At 44.4% G+C, this 20,315-nt stretch overlaps 1 protein-coding gene and 1 long non-coding RNA gene across 5 annotated transcripts in view; one reads left to right on the forward strand and one right to left on the reverse strand.

The window, feature by feature from the left end:
• The window catches only part of LOC310756133 (microtubule-associated protein 1 light chain 3 gamma-like), a 123,744-nt gene that overhangs the window by 19,257 nt on the left and 84,172 nt on the right, over window positions 1-20,315 (forward strand). The window lies entirely within an intron of this gene.
• LOC310756166 lies at window positions 9,567-18,972 on the reverse strand. 3 transcript variants are annotated; one of them, XR_014544742.1, is made up of 4 exons: window positions 18,649-18,972; window positions 17,064-17,163; window positions 16,675-16,788; window positions 12,430-12,590 (listed from the first exon to the last, which is right to left on the reverse strand). It is a non-coding gene; the product is annotated as an uncharacterized lncRNA (long non-coding RNA). The 3 variants fall into 3 exon arrangements; XR_014544740.1 differs by lacking the exons at window positions 12,430-12,590; window positions 17,064-17,163 and adding an exon at window positions 9,567-10,704; XR_014544741.1 differs by lacking the exon at window positions 17,064-17,163.

Genomic DNA, 20,315 nt, shown 5'->3' on the forward strand with positions numbered 1-20,315 from the left:
TCTCATTTATTGGTTCATGCTTTCCTCCAGACGTCTCTGTACTATCTTGGACTTTCCCACTGTGTTGCTTCCTAGAACAAAGCCCATAAGCAGCCCATGGATGAAGCTGTTGGGTTCTCCATTGCTTGTTCCAGGCTTCCAAGTTCAATTACCCCTCCACTTACAAAATGTCTTATTCATTCATATGGATGGATGGCAATGACAGGACAATGCTCCACTTCCTTTAATAACTTCTCCCAGGATTTATTAAGTGAGATGCACTTTTGCCAGCTACTGCCCTCACAAGGCTGTCTGGGGAGGGGCATATTTGCATGATGTAACTTTTGCTTATGAACATGTGGAGGTCTGTGGCTGAGGATATATCAAGTTAAAGAGTGCTGGATAATTTAATAAACTAAAAAAATATAATTTGGCAGAGAGATGGATCTGTAACTTATCTCCTTAATGAAATATGTCTGAGAACTCTGAGACTTCAACCTGTCAAAAAACAAAACCCAGATGAAACAGACCCCTCACCTGCTGTTACCACTTTTCCTCCTCCCTGTTTGTCAGTAATAAACCAGGAGAAATAACAGAGAGCAAATTGATGTCCTTGTTCAGAAGTGAAAACAACAAGGCATAACTGACAAGGCAACAATTTGTGAAGGTGAGAGCCAGCAAAGCATCCTCACCTCCATATTAGTTTGATCTGGCAATTGCTGGAGGGGAACCCCCAGGTTTGATATATTTACACGTCCACACCTTCTTACTTCATGCAATGAATCTGTGGAGTATTTTCTTGTTTAAAATGCAGGACCAGAAAAAGAAGCCCTGTGTCAACATGCCCCTGCCATTCTACCCCAAGCTATTTACTCAGAGAGGGAAGCCCTTCTACAGTTGAGAACAGGACTGCAGCCTCACATTTTAAGAAAATGTCCATGTGCTTGAACTTGGGCTCCTCTGGCTCAGTAGCATATGAGAAATCACATAGAACTATCATACAGCTGAGCCCTGTAGTTCAGCTGCCTAGAAATGAAAATTATACATTAGGACCTGTGATAGAAATTAACAGGGTCCTCACTCACCACACACAGGAGGAAGGAGGAACCCAGAACAATGGCACGCAAAGCCTTATATAGACTTTTGAAATTGCCACCCTGTAGATCCAGACCACCCGCAGAAACATCATACCTACATCACAGAAAAGGCGGTCTAAAACAGAAATTGGAATGTTGTTTTTCCTGTTTGCCAGGTTATCTGATTGCCTTTCCTGATTGTCTTTCCTGATATTCTGTCACCCATTAAAATGCTGATTATTCAATTCCTGAGACAATGGGAAGGCTCCCTGACAACCCCCCCCCTTGCAGGGAAAACATTTGGTCAGTTTGGGAATCAGAATGGTTTCAGGTTGGTCTTCCTGTGCTGATGTATGTACGTGCTTGGTTGGTACACTTATGAACCTTACCATATATCTAAGACCTCAAAATTCCTATCACAGACCCGTCCCAAACATTGTTGGGGAACTGGTATCAGCTGGTAGTGGTATAAGCTAGCACTGTGCATGCCCACCCTTCAATTCAGGGCCCAATCCAGTGTTTCAGAGCAGCCCCTAACTGACTTGGGATGTTCCAGGGATGACCCAACATGGATCTAGGCCCCAAACTGATTTAGAGGCCTTGTAAAGTGTTTGATTGAAGTTTAAAACTAATTAAACATGATATCAGGAGAGGAAGAAGGAGAATTGAAATCTACAGATTTTTCCACTCCTGGTGAAGAGAAGACCTTCTTAATTTCACCAGTGTCTTACTAATGACATTAGTTGGGTAGGGGCAGGCTGCATGCCTGGGACCCCCTTCTAATTCCTGGAATAGCCAGGCTAGGTTTCTGCTGGGGTGATAGTGGGCCATTAAGGAAACAAAAGAAGTGGCTCTGTGCCAGAGGCCAATGGGTGGGTGACACTCCCTCAACTGGCTGATAGTTAGAAAGACAAAGGCCAGAGGTAAGAGTTCAGTGTTGTAAGGTAAAAGGTAAAGGTAAAGAACAGTTAAGTCCAGTCAAAGGCGACTATGGAGTTGCGGTACTCATCTCGCTTTCAGGGCGAGGGAACTGGCATTTATCCACAGACAGTTTTCTGGGTCATATGGCCAGCATAACTTAACTGCTACTGGTGCACGGAGGACTGTGACGAGTGCCAGAGCACACGGAAATGCCATTTACCTTCCCACCGCAGTGGTACCTATTTATCTACTTTCACTGGCATGCTTTTGAACTGCTAGGTTGGCAGGAGCTGGGACAGAGCAACGGGAGCTCACCCCATCGCGGGGATTCGAACTGCTGACCTTCCGATCAGCAAGCCCAAGAGGCTTGGTGGTTTAGACCACAGTGCCACCTAGAAGCTGGAAGCAAGGCAGCAGGATGGGAAGCCAAAAGGACAAAGTGGTACTTGATTTCTGTTGCAATCCATGGCTGTGGCTATGGGGGAAGCAATGCCCTCTTGGGGTGTTACTGCTGTGAACCTCTCCATCGTAGGCTCAAGTTGTATATATAAAGAAACCATATATCCTAAAGACGCCACAGTCTCTGCTGTGCCTCATTCCTAAAGTAGGACAAACTCTGGGTAAGCACCTGGAACCCCTGGAATCTCACACCTCTCAGAAACTTGCAACACTATGGTCGCCTATGGAATTGATAGGAGGGGAAGACTTTAGTCAGCTTCACATTTCTGGCTTTAAAAGGGCACGTTGTGTTGGAAAGCAGACACAAAGTAATTTTTGTAGGATTCGGGGGGGGGGTAAAAACAAAACAAAACGAGTGCTATGCATTAGTGAAACTAATAAGGATTGCTCTCTGACGTTATCCATTTCCCCTGAAATGAATGAGGGCATCTTTGGAATTGACATGTTCCATCTCGGTTTAGGTTTGTGGTTCATACCACTTCAGACTTCAGGGTTCACATATTGGAATGTTCCTCTGTGTGTGTATCAAACAGACTCCATTCTAGATGTCAAGGATGTCTTGGCCATTTTTACACATGCCATTTAGAAATATTCTTGAACCTCCCTCCTGACATTTGAGTACATATATAATAAAAGTTAAGAAGCAGGGCTGAGCACAAGTGAAGATGCTGATCCAGCAAGCGACAACTCTTAGCAAGGTAAGTGGCCCGAGTCCCTGGACTGGGCAAGCAAACAAGCACCCCTTTGAGTCCGTTGGGCCAACATCTCTGTGCCCATGGAGACTGGAGTTGGTGCCAGCTCAGCATCTGATTGGACTCTCAGCTGCCTCACCAGAAGGAAGAGGCTCATTCATTAGGTGCTGTGGAGGTGTCTCCACAAGAGGAGAGGTCTGACTAGAGGTACCCAATATCATGGCAGGGGACGTTTCTTTGTCAGCCTGCTTGATACCTCCTCTGGATCCAGTTGTGCTGTCTCTAGCTCATCTACCCTCTTCTCAGGTTCCAACATTTCTTGGAGGCCCAATTTCACCTTCCCTGACTGGCTGCCCCCACCCCCTCCATGCCACTTCCATCGGACATTTGTATTTACGACCTCGTGTGCTCAGTGAGGCCTTGGTGAACTCCTGGTTTAGATGGAGTTTTGAGTGGTGTTGGGAGCTGGGCGGATAATGCAGTCATAATGCAGTGGGGAGACGTCAAGGATTGGTGGGTGCGCTCTCCTCTTGAAATCGTCCTCTCCTCCCCCGCCCCCCCAGTTGCAAATTCTTCCCTGCAACCTCTTCTCGTTGCAGCCTGCCTGGCGCCCCCTCCCCTGGATGTCCTCTGCCTGATTTCCCTCTGCAGAGCAGCTCTGGCTTCCTTCAGTCTCTCTCCCTCTCAAATGCATCTCTATCATCCCGTCTCTTTCCCTGGCTGGGCCTCAGTTCAATGATTTGATTGTTCTCCATTAGGGAGCAGTTTGTGCTGTATTGATTTTTATGGCTGTTTTCGAAGCTAAGAATAGACCTGCACTCTGGGATTCGCAGTGTCAGGCTCGATTTGGAGAAGGCTATTCGGATACTAAAGAGGGGGAAACGGCTGCCGAGTCTTGAAAGTCTCCCTCCCAGCTTCACGCTGCTTCTCTCGCGCTCCTCTTAAGATTTGCGGGAAAGGGTTTGAAATCTGGAAGGGTTAAGTGCAGGAGGAGGAGGAGGCGCGGCGGCGAGCTAAATGCTGCCTCATTGCCTTAGCTGCTCATTAACGATGAATGCTGATTAATGGGAAAGCAAGGTCAGTCGAGGATGCATCGCTCTGGAACAGAGCATCGCTCCATCTAGCTTAGTATTGTTAACTCCAACCCGTAGTGGCTTCCCAGGGTTGGGGGCAGGTGCCTTTTCCAGCCCCGCCTGGAGGTGCGGTGATGAAAAGTTTACCTTGGGGTGAAAAAGACATGCAAAAATATCTTCCTATCTGGCAAGATGAAATCTAATCCCGCCCCCTTTCTTGTTGGTGGCCTAGTGTAGCTTGGAATTGTCCAGAGAATCTTAAATAATTTTTTGGAGGTTTTGGGAATTATTGTTGGTATATTTATACCCTGCCTTTTAACCTGATGGGACTCAAGTTGACTTACAGAGAAGAATAAGAACCACTAAAAACATGGCTACCTACCTGACACTAAAAGCATGAAAAAGTCAACCATTAAAATACAATTGAACACTGACAGAATTAAAACTATAGACATATATAAACTTGGTTTTAAAACCTTGCCTTCCTTGCATATCTTTAAGCACCAGCTAAAATGTTTCTCTTTAACCAGATCTTTGGCTGATTAACATTCTATGTCCTTTATAATGTGTTTGTGGGATGGGGGGGGCGTTATTGGTTTGTTTTTGTTTTTATTATGTATTTTGTGTTTTGTATTTTTATGTTGTGAACTGCCTGTGATCTTCGGATGAAGAGCGGTCTACAAATAAATAAATTCAGCAGGCAACTTCTGTTTGAAGCCTGCTTAAAACTTTACTATTTTGTCAGCCTTAGGCAGGCAATTAAGAATACACATTTCCATAATAGCTGATTTACTGTTTTAACTTTTAAAATGTGTTTTTATTGTATGGTTTCATGTATAACTGTTGTAAACTCCTGTGGTGCTCTTCATGAATAGCAATATATAATTTTTTACAAATAGTAACCCCTAGGTTTGTAGCTCTAACTTTACAAAATACTGTATTTTTTGCACCATAACACTCACTTTTTTCCTCCTAGAAAGTAAGGGGAAATGTCTGTGCGTGTTATGGAGTGAATGCCTACAGGTGGCATGCCTACGGATTTTCCTCCTCTAAAAACTACGTGCGTGTTATGGTTGGGTGTGTGTTATAGAGTGAAAAATACGGTAAATATCTGCAGTCCCTCTGCTCTTAGCACACTCATGGGTTCTGCCCACAGCAGTATCTGATGCTTCCTGCGTTAAATCCAGAGAGAATAGGCTTCATGGACCACAGACCACACACCATCTCTGGGCCATAACTGGTGCCGGACAGCAGATGCCTTTGAACGTCCCCTTTCTCCATAGCCAACTTTGACTGATTTAAGAACAAAACCACTAAGAGAAGGGTGGTCCTGATATAGAAGAAGCTTTATCGGCCAGTACTTAGTTCACCTGGCCTCTTCCCAAGAGCCAAGCTTTTACTATAACTGATGAATCTGATCATGCTTTGTCCTTGACTTTTTTTTTAAAAAAAAGAAACAGTTTTTTCCAAGGAGACCCCTGTTTATCCTGAGAGATTTCAAAGTTCTTCCATGCCATGCAGAGCTAAGATTGCTTCCACACTAGAGCCGTTTTAGTGATGCTGAGGCTTTGCTTGTCCACAATCAGATGGAAGTTGGATTCAATTGCTGCTTCCACCCACCTATTCGCACAGTGCCATACAGTGGTACCTCGGGTTAAGAATTCGTTCTGGAAGTCCATTCTTAACCTGAAACTGTTCTTAACCTGAAGCACCACTTTAGCAAATGGGGCTTCCCGCTGCCGCCGCACCGCCACCATACAATTTCTGTTCTCATCCTGAAGCAAAGTTCTTAACCGGAGGTACTATTTCTGGGTTAGCGGCATGTGTAACCTGAAGCATCTGTAACCCGAGGTACCACTGTATTATGCAAAAGGGCCCTTCCTCATGGGAAAGATCCTTCAGATGCATTTACTCACAAGTAAATCCTATTCAAGAAAAACCCTTGCAATATTACTTAGCAGATCCTGTCAGGTTTCCAACAAGTAGAATCAAAATAAATTATGCAAACATTTTAAAAAAACAAAAACCAGACATGTTTGCATATGGTACACAGAATCAGGTTTTCCTGTTTAAAAAAAACAAAAACTGTAAATATGGAGTTTTCTGGTCATATCTTCCAAAGCAGAAGCAAAATAAAGTTCCTCTGTAAAGGCTAACACCAATTCCGTTGAAATACAAATACAAGCATTGCCAGAAATAAGCTTTGGGGACTTGTGCCCTATGTTGCACTCCCCACACCCAAAAAGGGGGAGTTTATTTACTTAAAAGCATTTATACACCACTTACTATTTTCAAAATACTGTATCTCTAGTGTACAACATTAAAGCAGAAAAAACTACAATTAAAATAAAACAAAACCACTAAAACTGTATTATAAAATCATATGAAAACACAAATACCAACTAGTTCTGGGTAAAAAATATCTACCTTTACAAGACATCTGGAGCAACAGATGTGTCTGGAGGCTAACAATCTAACATACATAATATAAAGGTGTGGGAGGGGTGGGAAGAGCGAAGCACACATTGGAGCAGCTGCTCCATCTCTGGCCGATAGATGAAGCTAGGTTGGTCCCTCTCATTTCATAATGTTCTTCCTCATTGGCTCCCATGGCTGGTGACATAATGGGCCAGGGACTGCCTCCCTCTAGCTCTACAGGGGGGTGTAATCAGTGGGCCTAAAAGGTGATCAAATGCTAAAGTTACACAAGGGCTGTCAGATTTCTGTGCAAAGCTGTAATCGGCTAACTCGGCCTTCCTAGCTTTGTTAGTGCTAATTTAATCTTGCAACTTTAGTGGTGGCATTAGCAAACTGAGAGTCTCAGCCAAAGTATTTATTTATAGGAGATTGCATTGTGAGGAACACAGGAGTCAGCTTTATGATTGCCGTTATCCATTACAAACATCTGTAAATGTTAGCCATTAGCTGGAAAGCAGATCTAAGGATCTGCGTAGAAGGCCCACCCAAAGAGAGTGTCTTGTAAGATAAAGCAGGTATGAAGAATCTTCCAAGATCGCCCAGTTTTGGCAAACAACAGTATTCTTAACAGAGTCAACATTTTCATTAGGGAAACAGCCAATTTTCCTCCTGAAAAGGGCTTATTGGACCATGGAAGGCCCACGTGCACCCATCAATAAGCAAATATGGCCAAATAAGGCTATTGCATAGATCAATACAGCAATAAGGTGGATCACCAGGGCATCAACAAGGCAGGGCAGGAAGAGGCGGAAGCATCCTCATGTCTGGACTGTGAGGTCAAATATGTTGAAACAGCAAACCCCATTTCTGAAATGAGAGACATCTGGATGTGCCATGGCTGTTGTTGCAGTCATCATCACCATCATCCTATCAAGGCTCTTTTGCAGAGCTATATAAGCAAAACAAGAAAAGGCAGGTCCTTGCTCCAAGAAAATATAACTTAAATTTCAACAGTAAGGAAGGTAAGGTAAGGAAGGAAGATGACGCTTCTAACTACGGCAGGCCTGCCAGCCGGTTTAATCCGGCCCTTGTGGCAGTTTATATTTCAATCCTAAAAAAAGATTAACAACTTTGGTTGGCCCTCACGGCCCTTCACTTCATCAAATCTGGCCCTCTTTGAAAAAAGTTCGGACACCACTAAATTAGGGGATGCTCACTGTCATAGCGGCTCTCTGGGTGCTTGAGAGATAGATAGATAGATAGATATAGATAGATAGATAGATAGATAGATAGATAGATAGATAGATAGATAGATAGAGTGAGAGCAGAAAAAATGTGGCCCTCCAGATGTTGCTACAAAGATAGATAGATAGATAGATAGATAGATAGATAGAAAGATAGATAGATAGATGATTGATAGATAGATGTTAGAGTGAGAGCGGAAAAATTGTGGCCCTCCAGATGTTGCTACAACCATGGGCATAGCCAGGATTTATTTCAGGGTGGCAGGCTTTATGCTGGGAGGCAGAACGGAGTTACCGGTATCTGTGACACAATTGGTCAGTTGGTTAAGTATTTTCATTTATTTACTTGATGTGCGGGGCAGGTGCCTCCCCTTGCCCGCCCCTCCCCCAGCTATGCCCATGGCTACAGCCCCTATAAATACTGATGACTGATTGATCTTGCTGACTGGGGCTGATGGGAGTTGAAGTGCAACAACATCTGGGGAGGCACTAGTAGGAGGGAGAGGGATTGGACACTCAGATAGTGCTAAGTAAGCGTGGAAGGATTTTAAAGTTTAACTCTTGCTATATATGGTGCCTTTAAACAGTTGTATGGCATGCAAAGATTCAGCAAGTGTGGTTTTCCCTTACATGTCATAGTCCTTGCTGGAGGTGAAATTTCTGCCTGCCACACAGCAGTTAAAACAACACAGCCTCTGGCAGACACAAAAAGTGGAAGCTAGATATATTTCACTCCAAAATTGAAATGATGTCTTATTTTTAATAGCCTCATATGGTTGACAATAAATCAGCTCTTTTCTCCATCTCTCTCTCTCTCTCTCTCTCTCTCTCTCTCTCTCTCTCTCTCTCTCTCTCTCTTTCTCTCTCTCCTTTTTCCCAGTCCTTAAGGACAAGGGGGGAAATTGCCACATTTGGATTATGAAGTATTAAGTGGAAGCGAGTTGGATGCATCATCATGTCACATTTATATCCCCAACTCTTGAGAAGCCAGTGGGGGAACAAGGGGATAATCTCCACTAATCCCATTATCTGCTTATGAGCAAGAGCAGAGTCTGAGATGGTGCCAGAGTCTTTGGTACCTCTTGGCTCGGCACTTATTTAAATGTACCTTCCATCCTGTTCTGCTGGATGTTCTGTACTTGTGCTGCTGGCATTTTCATGAACTTGTGCTCTAAGATGCCATTTTGTAGTGTCCCCATCCTTCCACTTTAAACTGAAGGTTTAAGGCAAGGACGGAATAACTGTGGCAACAATGGCCGTCATCCCTGCCCCTTGCTCATCATGCTGGCTGTGGCTGATGGGAGTTGGAGTCCAACAACATCTGAAGGGCCACAACTTCCCCCTCCCTGGTTAGGGAAAGAATACAGAAGGCTTTTGCTACAGAGCACTCCTTTTTTTGGAGCTTCAGTCCTCCCCACTTTAAACCATCTATGCTTGGAATAAATAATGTAAATTCTGTGCATTGCTATTGTTTGATCGGACTGTTTTGTTCCAGTTTCAGCTTTGATATTTTGGCAACAGACCATTTTGTCAAAGGCTGTGGTGGTAAAGAACCATGAGCAGGAAATTCAAGCTAAGCAGGATTCAGCTTCAGGGCATGTTTTTATTACTCAGCTATACATGACTTAATGCCGGTGGTGGGGAATCTCAGGCCAGATGGCCAAAAATGACCCTCCATGGTTAGAGCCATAAACCATGCCAACACTGATCCTAAGAGAACTTGTGTGGTGCTGCCAGAACTGATCCAATACTGATCCAACACTGATCCTAAGAGAACTTGTGTGGTGCTGCCATTACATTCCTGGCATATGGGCTGGGGCTTTCTACAGTGCCCCAGCAACACAGGAAGGAGCAACTTTTATGCCACCATTTGCAATATATGGCTGCCATTGTAATAGGAGGCACCAGCTTTTGCTGTGGAAAGGGTCCAGCTCATTGCCACAGACCAAGTGCTGTTCAGCAAACTGGAGAATTCAGACTTGCTGAACAAGCGTTGACCCATGACTGAGAGATGAAGCACAGGTTGCATCAGGTCACTGGATTTTTACAACAATGGCAGGAGAAACCTCTTTTGGTGCCAAGAGGGAACAAATGTGGAGATGGAATCTAATAGGTACTTGTGCAAGACTGGAAACAGCAGAGTTGGAAATTGGCTGGGTTTCAGCATTTGAGTTTGAACGATCCTCCAACCTCCCATGTGAAATGTAACCAAAGTAACATGATGTGGTAGTTTGCTTATTTCAGTATATTAATACATCTTGGGTCTCTTGACATGCAAGTAAGATCAGGGCCCTGGAAGGATTTAAGTTACTGAAAGGCTGTGCTGGATCTACAAAATTTGCCATAGGGGGAAAAGTCTGCCCTGCCACTTCCCTCTCCCCAATTCCTTATTGTAAACTTTCATGGGGGGGGGAGTCCTTTGTTGTGGTGGTGGCAGCACTTAATTGCCACCTGTCAAATGCAACATAATTTTCCAAAGTGTTGCTCAGTGCATTTTTGTTGTGCAGAAGTAGTTCACCATCCAGATCCTGGCACTGGAATAAGAGACATGGGGAGTCTGACGGTGTGTCTCTGGACTACTCCTGGTTCTTGTGCCCCCACCTGGGTGAAAACTGATCTGACTGAACAAATGGCTTCAGTTAATTTAAAGTAACTCCATGTATTCCCAGGATAAGTGTAGATGGAGACTCTGTAGCTGCTCGAGGACTACAGTTCCCACCATCCCTGACAATTGTGCTTGGTAGCTGGGGCTGATGAGAGTTGCCATCCAACAGCAGGTTCTTCATTCCAGGTGTTAAGGGACGGCAACCACTGACAGCCTTTGGGCATCTTTTCTGGGTACCTAGTGTAGGAGAGAGTCAATAGTTCAGTGGCAGGTCATGTTCTTTGCATGGGGATCATATCAGTTTCAATCCCAGGCATCTCCAGCAATAAAGAAAAAAGGAAAGAAGGATTAAGCACATAAGAAGGCAAGAAGAGCCTGACTGCTGGATCAAGCCAGTGGCCCCTTGAGTCCAACAGCCTATTGCCGCAGTGGACAACCAGATGCCCAAAATGGGAAGACCACAAGCAGGAATGAGGGAGCACAGTGAACTCTCTCTCCAGGAACTGATATTCAGAGGCACCCCCCCCCGACAGTGGAAGTAGAACATAGTCTTCATTGGTTGTAGCATGTACTGGGGAAGAGTCTTTGTCTGAATCACTACAAAGCTCTTCCCACTCAGAATAGCCTATAGTGGGAGAGGCGCACAAATTGTCTGACCGGCTATGAGAAAACTCTTTAATAGCTGATGTTCAAAGAACAATTTGTCATTTTCCCAGTTTCTGTGTAACCTCTCTGTGTGTCTATTATATAATTTTATATATACGACAAGAGCACCGTTGCCTTTAGGTGAACATTTCCCTATTGTAACATGTTGGTTTCAGCAGCTGGATTTCTGTTACTTTCACAGCTGTTATAAAAGGCAAAGAATCCTGCTAAAAGAATAGGGGGCAGAGAATCTAGCACACCACTTCTCCCCCATATAAGTCTTGAAGACCAGTCCTTCCCTCCCTTCTCCCCACATCAATACTCATAGATGGGACTGCACAGTCATTGCTTTCACAGCAGGCAGCACAGTCTAGTAAATTTCTCACTTCACAGCTCTAGTGATTTTTGCCCTCCATGATAGTAGGGAGGTAATTAAGCTCAAGCAGGGATCATTATCAGCCGCCATTGGGAAGTGTGTGCAACAGCAGCAAGGCCACAGCTTCCGCTTCTGCCACTCAGATAGTTCTTCCCTGAGCTGCAAATGGACAACCAGCTTAGCCCAGAGATCAACTCCAACCTCATCAGAAAAATCCTGTTGTTTTCCTTTCCTTTCCTTTCAGGGGGATCTTTGTTTTCTTTCTTGGGAGAGTTTAAACATGGTTTATGGAATTATGTATTTACCTGCTTTCAATATACAGTATATACAATTGCAATGATTTATATTAAGGATGGGGAACCTGTGAACTTTCTGGATTTAGCTGGACTCCTTTCCATCACCCCTGGCTGGGGCTGATGGGAGTTGTAGTCCAACAATATCGGGGGAGGACACAGGTTCTCCACCCATGCTTTATATTAGCTGTAGCCAGACTGTTGATCATTTGTGCAAATTAATGGGAGAGTGAAAACCTGGTGGTAAATCCTTACATGAATTCTCTTAATCACCCTCTGGAATTTACTAGTGAGTTAAATTTTCTATGAGCATTAAAAAAAAACTGTTTTGCCTTGTTATGTACTAAGCCTGGATCCTAGAATAATAGGCAGGTCCTAGAATGCAACAACTGACTGGCTTGCAGGAGAAGACCAATCAGGCTCCAGGAGGAAGTTAATCAGCCTATTAGGCTGGTAGGATCCTAGAATGCAACAACTGATTGGCCTGCAGGAAAAGACCAATCAGGCTCCAGGAGGGAAGCAGAATCAGTCAATCAGACGGGACTCATTGTGTAAATAATGTATATAAAAGCCTGAGGTTTGGGGGGCAATTCAATCACTGTTTTACAAGCTGCAATAAAGAGCATGAAATCACTGCAGGACTCCGAGTATATGTCATGCCTTTTTATAGTTCTCCATTTTGATCCAATCCCAGTATGTTGTTTCCTGGATTGAACAAAGTAGCAATTCTCCTCTAACTCCTTCCAAACACAACATCTCCCATTCAGTGATCTTTTCCATCAATGAGTAGAATTCTTCTTCTTCTTCTTCTTCTTCTTCTTCTTCTTCTTCTTCTTCTTCTAGAAAAATGGTGAGATATAGGAGGTAAAATTCCTGCCAAAGGTGATTTTTGATGCAGGTCACCTCTATAGTCAAACTCCATTACTTATGCCCTGCTTTCAGAATGAAATTCAGAGGTGAAAAATGGGCCATGTATGTACAACCCTGCGTATTTACTTAACACTGAAATCACTGATTGGAGAGCGCTGGGGAAATGTTTCACTGTGATTAAAATTTAGCTAGTGCTGTGCATCAAAACAAAAGATGCTCCCCCATCTCTGTATCCTCTCAAGTATTTCCTAGGTCAGCTTCAATTAATTCCTTAGAAAACAAAAACAGGGGTGGTGAGAGGCAGTGTGTTCATGATGGCATTGGTGTGGCTGTGTGTGATCCCGCTTTCAATACTGTTTGTGCCGCCAAAAGGTGCAGGGTGGACATACCCCATTGTTTCCAATCAGTGCATGTCCCATATCTTCCTGCTGAAATCTTGTAGCTTTTGATACCACAAACACTCCCCTCTCTCTGTGTGTCCTGTTCTGTCGAGCTATAGCACAAGAGTACCCCTCCGGATGACAACAATGTGTTTACTCTGTGTTTACTCTGGAGTAAACTCTGTGTTTACTCTGGAGAAGTATTTGCTAACCTCAAATAAAGTGGAATGGCGTGTGGACAAAGACATGCTGAAGAAAACACCTGCCTTAATACCCAGCCGGGTGGAGGGGTCAAAGTTTTTTGACTGCTAGAACACTAGAGGAACCCAGTCTGCCTCTGAGAAAAGGGACTAAAGAGACACTGCCATATGCTTCTTTTTTATTTTATTTTTTTACTAGTAATTGTTTATAAATGGTTTCCTGAAAATAACTTTCCCTGGCATTACTCTACCTGAGTTTTCTGTTTCTTCAGCTTTGATGGATATGCTTCAGTTCCGAGCAGTCAAACAGCCCTGACCAGTGTTCCAATGGGCTGTCAATACAAATGGCAGCACACTACCTAGCATTGGCCGCTAATTCAGAGTGGAATGACACATTGTGCTTGGCATGGGTCCACAGCAGAAAATGACACACCACCCTGTGCTACAGAAGGTAACGTTCCCCATAATGGAAAAGGTCACCTACCCCATGCTATAACATGGTCACCATGTGATATTCCTCACTTATGTCATTCACTAGCAAGGATGGGGAAATCTCAAGCAAAAGGGGTACTACAAAATATGGCAGAAAAGACAAGCTTGACTCTGGGATGCCAGTCTGAGTGGCAGCTGTGTGTCAAGTGTCATGGGTAGTTCCACCCTAACATGGTGTACAATCCACCAAGGCTGTGTGCACACTATACCTTTGAATACTCTTTTGAAGCATATTCTTTCCCTTGAAGGGTTCTGGGTGCTGCAGTTTACACTTCACAGAGTTGCGATTGCCAGCAGCCCCCAAGAAACTACAGTGCCCAGATATGTACTTCCAATGTGCTCTAAAGTCTTAGTGAATACGCAGCCAAAGAAGTAGGTTCCCAGTGTATTGCGCCCCAACATCCTATTGTGATGCTGTGAAAGGCACCTAAGAAACACCAGCTGCCTTGCTTATGATGCAGCTTCCCGTGGCTTGCAGGCCAATTAAGTTTACCTAAAGGCACAGCCTGCTGTGCAGAGTGGATGTCCTCCATCAACGGTTTTGTGTAATGTGACTTATAAACCTGAATCCAGCATCATAGAAACCTTTCATTTTGTTAATGTTAAAAGAGTCTAGATAGAAGTGGATGAATTAGGCAGAACTTGCATCTGTGTTTGGAGGTGGGGGTGGAAGGGAGAAATGGGACACATAAAACATTCTGATATTCAGAGGCAGGTCAATAGGATGCTTCCCTAGCTATTGTCCTATCTGCAGATTCACAGTATCACCCTGATGAAGAGTAGCACAAATGCTTGTATCCAGAATTTTAGTGAAATAAAAGGTGCTAAAGTTTGGTTAAGGCTTATGAGTTAAATACACATGACTGAGGGAGCCAGTTCCTAAACTACATCACTCTTTAGAAACAACGATAAAATCAATAGCACTTGTAAAACAAATATAGATATTAGATAACTCCATCATGCGTCTGGACTGGCTTGCTGAAATGGAAGGTTTTGTCAGACAAGTTCAGCCAATGGCCATTAGCTATGATTGCTAAATGGAAGCTTTAAGTGAGGGGTGGGAAACCTTTGGCCCTTTAGATGTTCCCATTCCAGCTCCCACCAGCCCCACCCAGCACAGCCCAATAGTCAGAGATGGTAGGAATTGTAGCCCAACTCCACCCCAGAGGCAGGATACCTCTGAATACCAGCTGGGAGCAAATGGGAAGCAAATGGCAAGGCTGTTTCTGCTTACAAACTTCTCAGGAGTAAGAGGCTGGCTTCTGTGAGGAGCAGGATGCTGAGCTAAATGAACCTTTGCATTCTTTATGCTAGATCTGTCTGGAGTGCAATCCCACTGCTGTTGCGGCTGCAACAACAGCACATACCACCACCATTTCCTCAGAGCTGTGCACTGGCATTTTTTCATCATCTTTTTTTACACAGACATCCTTCCCTGCACACATTATCTCCTGGCGTTTTGAAACAGGATGACTCTTCATTTTCCATTCCTTATTAATTTTCCAGACCTGTGCATGGGTGACAGAAATTGATTGCATTTGGAGGTGGGGGGAGGATGAGAGAGCCTTTTATGGAGCTGCTGGGGCATAAGAGGGTGGGAGGAGGCCTGGAAACAGCCTGCAGAGCCAGAGGTAGGAAGAGGGCACAGCAAATTAACCAGAGAAACCCCACAATTGAAGCCAAAGGGTGACACTCTTCTTCTCTCCCTCTTGATCTTAATTTCCTCCCCTTTACACATTGTAACACCAATAATAACAAAAAGAAAGTAGCATCTAAAGAAAGCACAGAAGTGGTATCTTTAAGTTTAAATAATAGCTATTAATGACAAATCTATACTTAAATGTATGATTGTTAATTGGCCTATTAATGTAAGATAATCATTCCTTTTAGAACTATATCATCCATTATATATATGAATGATCTATAATCAATATATAGCGAGCAGCCAGCAACGTATGTGCTTCTGGGGCCATTCCAATAGCAGTGCAAAGTGCTTCACAGCTTGTCTTACATTTAACTTTATGAAAAAGATGCAGGGATGTGTTCTTTAGAGATGGGGAACCTGTGGCCCTTCAGCTATTGCAGGACTCCAGCTCCCTTCAGCCCCAGTGGGAGTTCAGAGTCTAACAACACCTGGAGGGCCAGAGGCTCGCCATCACTATTCTAAACACAACTTGGCAGGTTGGTGGCAGAGTCAGGAATTGAGTTCTGGGCTCCTGTTCCAGAGTAGGAAAATTGGACCTTTAAAATGGGATATAAAAAGGGAATGATGTGGGGAAAGAGTAACAGTCAATGGGCCAAAAGGGCACATTTCCTAGGAATGTTTACTCTGAAGTAACTCTCACTGCATGCAGTGGAACCCATGCCAAGTAAGGAAACAGGATTCCAGCCCAAGTATTGTACTGATAGCCAGTGGTTTGGAAATCAGGGGATTTGGAGAAGGAGATGTTTGTGTGTGGCTACTGCCAGAGCAGTGAGAAGGGGGGGAGTGATGCAAGCATGAAATGCATGTGACCCAGGCATCACTGTGGTGTCATGGGCCCTCATTAATCATTTCCTCCTTAATGAGCCTTTCTGAGCTCCACCTCCCTTAAGTACCAGGAAGGGAGTTTAAATTGAGCTGAAGCATGGGTTGTAAATCATGTTCCATTTACTATTGAAATATGTGGAGTGGTTGCTGAATCATATTGATGCTCTGTCAATGGGAAGTGTATCATATTAATGGTAGCCTGTTGGGCCCAGTCTCACAACAAAGTATGGTGGTGCAAGTGCAAGGCAGCAGGATGCTAATTAATTTCCAAATATTGTGAACATATCCAGAAAATATAAAGGAGACATAGAATCATATAACTGTAGAGTGGAGGGGTGCCTGAGGGTCATCTAGTCCAACCCCCGGCAATGCAGGGATCTCCACTGATTAAAAACCTCCAAGGAAGGGAAGGAGAATCCACCTTGTTCCAAGGGAGTCCATATTCCACCGTCAAAAGGCTCTCCCGATCAGAAAGTTCTTCTTGATATTTAGTCAGAATCTCTTTTCTTGTAGCTTGAAGCCAATGGTTCAGGTCCTGTTTTTTAAGCAAGGTAGTATTAAGCAAGGTAGGAGAAGATATATTGTTTTGATATTATCCCTCCTCACTCACACTAGAGAGTAAACAGCAGAGCACATTCCCTTTGCAACTTATTGGAAGCAAGTTGATGATTCATTAGAATCCTTTGATTAAGCAATCCAGTTTTGCTTCTCCAGTCTGGATTATTCCTGTTAAGTTTCCCCTTTATTGCCCTCTTAAAATAATAATAACACAACAGTTTTCTTTAAAAGTAAGAATAAAGTTTTACTCACATTCAGTTCACAGCAGTAATCTGAAGGCAGGCTTTATCTTATGGTTACAGTGAAAAGAAGTATGAGCTACATGTCAGACTTTCTGCTTGCAGGCTCCATCCTATGTGAAGGTTGAGCCATGTGCTGGCTAAGAGCCAGGAGAGCGAGAGTCCAAGAGTAAGAGTAAGAGTAAGAATCCAAGAGAAAGATGGTTGTGTGGCCAGCGCTTTTATCTGGTCAGCTAGGGTCACACCCATTTACCTGGTCACACACAGAGGGAGGAAGCTTCAGAGCACGTATGACAGGAAGTCCTCCCTGTCTGGAGCCACATTGCCCTGTGTGTCCATTCTAGGCAACAGGAAAATGTTGTACTTGACTGCTCTAGTAATAATACATCCCACAGGTCCTACCCTCCAGAGGAGGAGAAAATAAGCCTGCTTCATCTTTCATGGGACAGCCCTTTAGATACTTGAAGACAGCCATCATATCTCCTCTCAGACTCCTCTTTTCCAGACTAAACATGCCCAACTCCCTCAACCGTTCACCATAATACTTGATTTCCAGACCCTTGATCATCTTGGTCACCCTTCTCTACACATGTTCTAACTTGTCAATATCCTTCTTAAATTGTGGCACCCAGAATGGACACAGGCATTCACACCCATCCTCCAAATATTCTTCAGCACCCTACTTTCCATCTTACCTTTCCTATTCCCTCTGGGAATACTCTATTAAGGGGATTGAAAAAGAAGTCCATACTAAGATCACATTGGCCGGTGACATGATGGTTGAGGGCACCTTGTAACAGTCCTGGTCCTATATTGCCAGGTGAACCTACTGTGAGTTGACCCATTCCATACCTGCTGTCTGATACTGCATTTAGAGTTAGGGTGGGATTCCACTGCAGGGGGGTCCACCTCAAGGCTCAGAGGTTCATGTTTTGATATACTCAAGATTAAAATAGCAAAAAATCATATGAATACTCAGATTATGCAAGGAATAGTTGAAATCCTGTGTGTTTGTGACTGCTTCTGCTGCCGTCCAGTATTGCCACTCCTCAATAGGAGTTTGTGGTTACTGCATGGTGCAGGTAATGGGGGAGGGAGGAGATGGTTTAGATTTAGCATTTCTGGAGGTGGCCTTAAGGGCTTATGGGCAAGATGCAGGATGGGAAAGAAGGATGATCAGGAGGTAAGGCTAAGGTAGCATGTAACCTTTCCTTGCAGAGCTTCTATGCCTAACAATTGGGACAGGTAGAAAATCAACAGGTAAAGCTTTATAGCCATAGTGATCTGGTTTTAAAAGGCTGGAGACTTGAGAGGAAAGGTTTAAAGTTTGGGGATGGACAGTGAAGGTTACCAACCTCTTTGCACCAACCTCTGGCTCTGATTTTATTTGAGGTACAGACCCCAACAGGCCACCTTTCTTATCTCCATGCCCTGAAAAGCTTCCCCTCCTGATTCCTGTATGTAACAGTCTGCTGTTAAAGGCAGGAAATGAGCCAGAGTGCTTGTTTTCTGATCAGCTGGCAGCCCTGCTAGTGGTGGTTGGGGGCTGGGAGGGGAGGTTGGCTGGCTGACTATGCCAGGCTTATGCTTCCAGTCACCTGTGGGTGAAAATTGCTCTTTCGCAGTCATCTCTCAGTTTTCCTCCCCCGCAGGTGGCCTCCCCAAGGAGGGGGTTTAATTTTCTGGCAAGGAACTTGCGTAGGCTGGAGCAAGCAGGGGAGGAGGAGGGAGACCATCAACCGGTTATTTATTTGAAAGGGGAGATTCTTCGCCTCTGCTGTGGTGGCTCTGTCTGTAGCTTGCTCTGTTTTTGCTCTGGCACTTCCTACGCAGGCTGCTGTCCAGGGAACAGACATCTGCATTGTGACGCCTCCGCTGTTTTTGACGCCCTCACTCCCTTCCTTCATTGCACACTGCAAATGAATGAGTACTCACCCCCCTACCTCACCCTTTTTAATGCCTGCGACAGCAAGCAGAAAACGATGTCTGCAGAAGGACCCTCCGGGAGGTAGGCGGGGAAGGTAGGTAGGTCAAGACGCACAGGGAGATGTCATGCTCGTAGGCTGAAGCATTTCAGTACCTTGGACAGAGCTCGGGGCTCTTCATTGGGTGCTCTGTCTAAGGTGCTGAAAAGCTTGTTCCAGCTTGCGTCGCCTTCTGCCTTTCCTTGGCTCACTCGGCAAAGAAGCACGTCACAACCGCAGAATGCACGGAGCTATCCAATCAGTTAGAGGTGGCAGAAAGTCCAGGTGTGTGTCCTGAACTGCTCCTTTGACCTTTGGAATTCCTACCCAAAGATATTGGGAATCACGCCTTGCATGATCAAATGCAACTTCCATCCAAGGAAGCTGCTGGAGACACATTAATGAAAGTAATAAAAGGATTGGTCATCACCTTTATGGCTTGCTTATGAGGTATCCAGCTGGCCTCCAGATGAAGCTTGTTTTTGCAATATGGGAGCAGGCCTGATTCCCAATAGCTTGAGGTCACATGAGAGAAGTTTAATTTTTACCTAAGTGGTGTCCTTGAGTGCACCCCTTTAGTTTCTTCCATACAGGGAAAGTCTTACTATTCACGGCAAGGGCAGGAGAAGCAGTGTACTGCAAGTGTGGCTATTTTTTTTCCTGTGTAGGAAAGCCATTCCTGGTCTTCAGGTGGTGAGTCAGGAGACCAACTACTGGGTCACAGCCTGAACCAAGGTGGGTTGCAACAGCAACACTGCCACCATAAAGCTATGTGAGAGGGAAAGAAAGAAAGAAAGAAAGAAAGAAAGAAAGAGGTTCCTAGATGCATGTGTGGGTCTCAGTTCTGAAAAGTGGAAAATTACTAGCCTAGATCTTGCTGATAGGTATTGTATGGGAGGCACCATGTGTCTCTGGGTGTGGAGACCTATTACATGTCCCACAGTCTTTTCAGAATGCAAGTGCTCTATTCAGTGTTATGGGCTCTAGCTACAAAGGAAGTTGCCCTAGACTTAGACCACTGGTCTCTCTAGCTCTGTATTGGCCACACAGACCAAAGCAGCTCTCCAGGATTTCAGAGAGGACATGATCATGTTTGTTGTGAGTGGGGCCACATTTTTAGTCCCACTCCTGATATGGAGTCTCCTTCCAAAAGCAAAGACAAACCTCTGAGAGAACAGGACACCCACACATCCATGTGGCCTGATCATGAGGAGGCCCTACATGTTAACAGGAGCTTGTGGATTGGAGCTACTTTTCAAACAACCAAGGGTAATGTGGTCATTTGAGAAAGGAGGCATGAT

This window comes from Podarcis filfolensis (assembly GCF_964270895.1).
Source record: "Podarcis filfolensis genome assembly, chromosome: 2".
NCBI classification, from domain to species: Eukaryota; Metazoa; Chordata; class Lepidosauria; order Squamata; family Lacertidae; genus Podarcis; species Podarcis filfolensis.